Genomic DNA, 6,532 nt, shown 5'->3' with positions numbered 1-6,532 from the left:
TAACTCTTCCCAATTATTTCTCTCACTGTATACCTTTGATCACCCCTCTCCAAATTGTATTTAACCTGAGCATCTCCCCTTAGTAAGAGAGACTATGACAAACATGCATGGTCTACCTCTCTTTCTTTATTCCCATTTCTCTCTAGGTTTGTGATCCCCTTCAAGGACCATGGAATAAAGTGTCCCGCGGGCCGGGGCACTAGCATCTCCAATACACTGAGGTCTTCCTCTGCAAATAGGCTTCACCAATAGCCTCTCATAGGCTCTCTTCATGGTGCCAAGCCTCAAATCCTTTGCATGACCCCTTCAGTCCTGGGATGTCAACTGAGGCTTCACCTTCACCAATGGCCTTCCATGGATTCTCACAGTGCCAAGCTTCAGCTGTTCTTCATGATGCCTTCATGCAGGTTCGGAGGTTGAGTCTATTATCATCAAAGCAGGAACCATAGCAGCATTCAGACAGGCATAGTGCAAGAGGAGCTGAGAGTTCTACATCTTCATCTGAAGGCTGCTAGTGGAAGACTCCTTATAAATTCTTATAAGTATGCTAGGAACCAATGTGGGCCCCAATGACTGTACAGCAAATCCTCTCACCCATTGAATTCTCTCTCCAGCACCTTGCTCTTTCTAATAGCATCTAACTTTATAGCCCAGACTGTGAACTCAAGTTCCTCTTGCTCCAGCTTCTCAATTGCAGGATTACACAACTTCTCTGACCAATCATTCTTAATGACATATCTTTGCTTACAAATGTAGTAATATGTAGTCCTTTTGGGTTTAATGCTGTAGGTATTTCTACACTTGAAGCTAATTTAAAAAGTAACTGGGAAAACCAAAACCAAAACAAAACAAACAAAAAAACAACCCAACGGCCAGGCGTGGTGGCACACGCCTTTAATTCCAGCACTCAGGAGGCAGAGGCAGGCGGATTTCTGAGTTCGAGGCCAGCCTGGTCTACAAAGTGAGCTCCAGGAGAGCCAGGGCTATACAGAGAAACCCTGTCTCAGAAAAAAAAAAAAAGTAACTGGGGACAGTGGTACATGTCTGGAGTGGTACTACTCTGGAGTCTGGGATAGGAGGATTGTGAGTTCAAGACTACACTTGGCTACTTAGCAAAAACCAAAAGGGAACTAAATTTTTCTTAGCATTCAAACATTTGAGAGGATATATTCTATAGTGCTAATATCTAGCAGTGATAAGTGGCTATGAAGGATTACAAAGACAGACATTGCACTGAACATACAGTATTTCATTGAATCCTCTTACTTTGCCTAGTGGTAACTTGCCTACTGTGCATGAGGCTCTCTGATCAAATTCAAGTATTGCAAATAAATAAAACTTAAACTCAATTTAACATATATCACTCACTGTTCAGAGAATACAAGCGACATTGCTGGTCTACTAATTGCTGTATGAACAGTGGAATTTTTGCCCTTGCTTTCCCTTTGGCTTTGTAAACTGTATCACTAATCTCATTTTCTTTTCTTTTTTTTTCTTTTTCTTTTTTTTTTTTTTTAAGATTTATTTATTATTATTCATAAGTACACTGTAGCTGTCTTTAGATACACCAGAAGAGGGAGTCAGATCTCATTATGGATGGTTTTAAGCCACCAGATGGTTGCTGAGATTGAACTCAGGACCTTTGGAAGAGCCTCTTACCCGCTGAGCCATCTCACCAGCCCTAATCTCATTTTCTTATGTTACTTCATTACTCATCTTCTGAAAAGCTACATCTTCTGAACATTACGTATCCTCCATAGCAGAAAAGTATCTATGCCTCAATGAAGAATCTTATCCACCGACCTCTTCTCCTGCAGGCATCAGTGTGGGATTTTTGGCATCTTTAGCTAGCCCCGCCTGTTCAATGAACACAGCAGAGGAGCATGGAGCCAGAGGAGTGTGCAGTCCAGCTGCCCAGGAGGTGCTCGCCAACAGGAGCCGATTCTCTACTCACAAACCCGGGCTCCTCATATGGCTGGGAACAGTAGTGCGTTTACCAGCAAGGTTGGAGCTCAGACACATGTGGATGCAAAACAGTTACAGAGATGAGTGTGATAACACAAACGTTAACATGTCTAAAACAAGTCTATGCACATCGGTGAGACACATGAAGAGTGGTGCATGGAGACAAATCTGCTATAAATTATGCCTTACCTTAGTTTTCATGATTTTCATAATCATCTTTGTTCCTTTTTAAATTTCATTTTTATTTTATGTGCACAAGTGTTTTGCCTGCATCTGTGTCTGTGCATCATGTGCATGCCTGGTGCCCAGGAAAGCCAGGTGTTCAAGCCCCTGGAACTGGAGTGACAGTCAGCCAGCTATGAGCCCCTATGTAGGTGCTAGGAATCCAACTCTATCTTTAGAAAGAACAGCTGGAGAACTTTTATAGGAGGTGGTGGTTCTGATGCTTTGATCAGGAATATGAAGGTCCTATTCCCCAATTGTTTCTTAATCAATAAAGATGCTAGCGGTCAATAACAGGGCAGAAGAGGCAGGACTTCCAGGTTCCTGGAGGAAGGCTAGCAGATGTAGCAGGAGGAAAGAATTCCCCATCCTTGGGAAGGAGAAGAGCAACCAGTCATGTGAGATCACAGGTGGGGTGGCACTGGCTGCTTCCTAGCTGAGCCTGGGGTAGCAGGCAGAAGATTAGAAACAACTAAGCTGAGGCAGATTTAGGGTGCTGAGCAGAAGGTAACATGGCAACCAAGTTGGGGGCAGATTTAAAGGTGTAGAGCTGCTCTAGAAGAGGAAGGCTTAGAAGAGCCCAACCACTGAGCTAACAGCATATAAAAGATAAGCGTGCGTGCGTGTGTGTGTGTGTGTGTGTGTGTGTGTGTGTGTGTGTGTGTTTCCTCCGTGAATCCAAGGGAATCTGGGGCGGGGCTGGTAGTGCAGTCTGTAAGGATTGCATGCCACATGGAAGGCAAGAATCCACTATTAATTTAAAATTTCTCAGATGGATTACACACACACACACAATGATATAGTTTAATAATAAGGGGGAGAACTGATTTCTCAGCAGAGCAGAGCCAAGTCACAGGGCTCCAGCTCCTGAAACTAAAACAAAGAAACACAGGAGAGAGAGAGAGCTTGGGAGAGCTTCAGCTTAGAGATGCTGAGAACTCCTGCTGTGCAAACAGGCTGATTGGCTCCCTGAGTGCTAGGAGTGAGGCAATGAAGAACAGACAATAAAGCTTCTGCCTCCAGACAAATAAAGGATAGAGAGTTATAAATATGATTTGTTTTGGGGGATAGATTTTTGCCTGATTCATGTGAGGATTTTTTCCCCCTCAGTTTGAAACTGATAAGAAGAGCTTAAGATGAGAGGCAGAGAGCCAGATGGTAGATACAACAGGTATTAAGCCCCACAGAAGACAGAAGTTAGGGGAAACAAACAAATGATTAAAGACATGTGAAAGTCTTGCCAGGACAATTCTCAGGAGCTTAGGATGAGGTCCACATGAGATTTCTGGGGCTGTCAATATATAGTATGATAAAAAACTAGAGCCTATAACTCGGCTTCTACAGTAAGTAGAAGGGAATTTAAGTTTATATTATATAAATAATGTAGACCCTGATTTCATGAAGGTCAGGACAGGGGACAGTAAAAGCACTATCCCATTGGTTAATATTTGTTTAGATTGCTTTATTTGCTTTGAATTGTTTTATTTACAAAATGAATGTGATTATGAGTTTGGTGGTTACGTTAAAATTCCTCTGGGAGAGAAGTCAAGCTGTTGGAGTGGTATAGCAAAAACTACACGCTACACATTTAACTGCTGAGCTGTCTCTCCAGGCTCCTCTTTTTTTACTCCCTTTTTAACAAGATATTTTACTTATTCCAAATTATTTTGGCAGGGGGTCTTGTATATCTGATCTAAGCTTCCCTGGGGGTCAATGTTGTGTCTGCCCTTTAACAATTTTGGGAAATGTTATTGACTTGGAAGAGAATAATACAGTTTGCTTGACTTTACTTAAAGTCCAAATTTACCAACTTCCCTGAGGGGAAATACCTCCCCTCACTTTTTGCTTTAAAAAGAAATGTTACATATGCACTAAACTATTTTTTGCATTTCTTACTTAGAGTTTTTATTTACTAAATTCTTCTTTTTTGAGACAGTTTTCATGTAGGCAGGTGGACCACAGCCTTACCCGGTAGTTGAGGATGACCATGAACTTTTCAGGTCCTCTTACCTCCAGGAGAAACATCATGTCCAGTTTATGCTAGGCTGGGACTCCATGAGCTAAGTCATATTCTCAGCCCAGAAAACATTTAAAAACAGAGATTGCAACTACTAAGCCATCTCCCTTAAGAATTTCTAGCAGTCACATTCTGGCTTCTAGAAGTTATCTGCATGCTTCACAGTAACTTCATAAAGAGTATGCCAACTGAGGCCATTGTCCCCACTAATATTATATCTACCTTAATAAGAGTTCCAGCTAAATAACTGAAGGTGAGAGAAGTGTCAGGGAGGGGAGGGCAGACCTTATGCCTTACATGTCAGGTTGCTCAAAACCATAGCAACATTAATCAAAGAAGGTATGTTCCAAAGCTTTCCTTCACACAAATCTACAGCCTTTCTGTGGTATGAATATTTTCTTTTGCTTTTTCTTTCACAACCTGTTTGAGACAGGTTAATCCTGCAAAACGGGTTGTTGTCTATCTCACTATGTAGCCCAGGTTGCCCTCAAACTCATAGTAATCTTGCCTCCGCTTTCTACATGCTGGGATTATAGCATGTGGGAGTCACCATGTCTACCCATCACAAATGGTTTATATGCTCCCAATTATAGAAAATATCTCCTGTGCTTAAAAAAAATCAGGAATGAGCCACCTAACAAATATTCCACAACCCTCGAATTAGGTTTAACAAGTCATTAATCCTGTCTTCAGAGCTGAAGTGATACTGCAACAAGTGCCTCATGTTAACAGGATAAGGTGGGACAGACATATAAACCTGACATTCAGAAGGCTGAGGCAGGAGGATCACAAGTTTGAAGTTACCCTGGGATAGCAAGCTCCAGACCAGCCTAAATAGCAAGATCTTGTATTTTTTTTAGAAATTACCTACTGTTAAGTTCATATATATGGTTCTCAAAAGTTAAGACTTCTCAAGCTTAGAAGCCTGTTAAAACTACACTGCTGTGATTCCCCTCTAGCAAAGATCAAGGGACAAGGATCAGATTCATCACCTAAAACACAAATTCCAAACCAGCAACATGAAACAGTGGTTTTAAGATGCAGCAGGCAACAACCCCTAAACTACAGGAAGCAGGGACTGGAGACAGGATTCAATAGATAAAAGTGCTTCCCACACAAACAGGTGCATCTGAGCTTCAGTTCCAGAACCCACATAAATGGTGGATGGAATGCTCCCGAGGAGAGAGGAGAGGCAGATGCAGAATGCCTGGAAGCTCACTGGCCAGCTATTCTGTCAGATGCATTCACACACACACACACACACACACACACACACACACACACACACACACGATAAAAAATAAATGTAAAAATCTCTAATTAACATATTATACTTGATTAAAGACTGCATGTTTTCCTTTTAAGACTGGAAATAAAATAGAGATGGGGGTACAAACTCAGGAGAAATGCACAATAGCTCATAAACATGTACCTAAAAACTGTCACTAAAATTTGTCTTTTGGGCAAGGCATGAACCATGCTGGTTCATGGCTTTAATCCCAGTACTAAGAAGACAGAGAAGGCAGATCTCTGTGAGTTTGAGTCCAGCCTGATCTATACAGAGTTCCAAGCCAGCTAGGGCTATATACCTTGTCAAAACAAACAAGCCAATACTAAAATGTGTGTTCCATGATTGTAAGATGGCTCAGAAGACAGGCATTTGCCATGCAAACCAGGGACCTGATCTTGATTCTACCATGTTGAACCTTACTGAACCTACATAAAGGTGGGACCAATTCCACAAAATTGTGTTCTGACTCCTGCACACACACACTCACACATCATACACAATCATTTAAATATTTAAAAAGACTGTGTACACACATGTACATATGGTATGGCATACATGTAGAGGTTCAAGGATAACTTGTGGAAGTTGGTTCTCTCCTTTCACCATGTTGGGCCTAGGGATCAAATTCAGGTCATCAGGCTTGGCTACAAGGGCCCTTACCCACTGAACCATTCTGCCTATGTCTACTTTTAAGATTCATTTTATTCTTCCATTTTGGTAATGCTGGGGATCAAACCTAAGACTTTGCATCTGGTAGCCAAACACACTACCACTGTTATAGCATAATTGCTACCTTTAAAAAGGAGTAAAAGATGAAGCAAGTGGTGATGGCACATGCCTTTAATCCCAGCACTTGAGAGGCAGAGCTCTGAGTTCAAGGCCAGCCTGGTCTACAAAGTGAGTTCCAGGGCAGCCAGGGCTACACAGAGAAACCCTGTCTTGAAAAACCAAATAACACACACACTAACACACACACACACACACACACACACACACACACCTCTCTCTCTTTCTCTCTCCTCTCCTCTCCTCTCCTC

Source organism: Mus pahari, chromosome 8 (genome assembly GCF_900095145.1).
Source record: "Mus pahari chromosome 8, PAHARI_EIJ_v1.1, whole genome shotgun sequence".
Lineage (NCBI taxonomy): Eukaryota > Metazoa > Chordata > Mammalia > Rodentia > Muridae > Mus > Mus pahari.
The sequence above is the reverse complement of the archived record's forward strand: the minus strand, read 5'-3'. Positions refer to the sequence as shown.